We start from the raw sequence: 1,036 nt of genomic DNA, 5'->3' as shown, positions 1-1,036 counted from the left end.
GAGGAGAAAGCAAAAATAAATTAAAAAAAAGGTTATATAATTACAGAAAGTAATGATAAAAAGAGAGGGGGTTGAGGTGTATCATCAGGTGCAGGAACGAACAAATCAACGAGTGGAAAGCGAGAAAGCACGCAAATGTATGAAACTATGAACAATAAATAGATGAATTAATCCGTAAATTATTTAAATTAATTAATTTAATTAATTTAATTAATTAAATAAATATTTCAATATATATAAACAACCAAAGAACAACACCTGAGCAGGATCTTCGGGGTCACATCCCTCCATAGCCAGCTGGCCTCCCTTCACTGTAAGGCATTCTTTTACAAGTCTATTCTTCAGCAGGCCGTGTTCATAATCCCACCTAAAAAACAAATAAATAAATAAAATAAATAAATAAAATAAATAAATAAAATAAATAAATAAATAAATAGAAAATAAATGAATAATTAAATTGATAAATAAACAAACAAATATTCATTTTTTTTTAAGAGTTTCTATTACATAGAGTGTATTGATTGATTCTGTGCAGAGTTTAACGAATATATTATTAATTTTCTATCAACTCTGTTTTAATTAAACAAATAAATTATATTTTATTTAAAATATTTAATTTATTTAATTTGTTTTGTCTTTAATTACCACATAGGCTGCGTCGCCCTACACCAATCCCAATCCCCCCGAGGGGTTAAGCACGCCTCGTCGTTATGTACAGGCATTACATGTCCTATCTTCCTGCATGCATACAAATAAAATAAATATAAACAGCTGCTGCTGCTGCTGCTGCTGCTGCTGTTGCTGCTGCAACACAAATACATTTAAATATAATTAGTATACACGAATGCTCCTGCTGCTGCTGAATACAAGTCAACACAAATCACTGCTGCAGCTACCGTAGCCACAAATAAAGAAAAAAAAAGGAGACGCAGCGAGGCCATCTGTCTCTTTCTTTCTCTTTTTTTCTTATTTTTTAAACTAAACACAAAAAAAAAACAGAAACTTTATTCACCTGAAATACATAAACTCCTGCGTC

Source organism: Eimeria mitis, genomic scaffold (genome assembly GCF_000499745.2).
Source record: "Eimeria mitis Houghton genomic scaffold, Emh_scaff1628, whole genome shotgun sequence".
Taxonomy (NCBI): Eukaryota; Apicomplexa; class Conoidasida; order Eucoccidiorida; family Eimeriidae; genus Eimeria; species Eimeria mitis.
The sequence above is the reverse complement of the archived record's forward strand: the minus strand, read 5'-3'. Positions refer to the sequence as shown.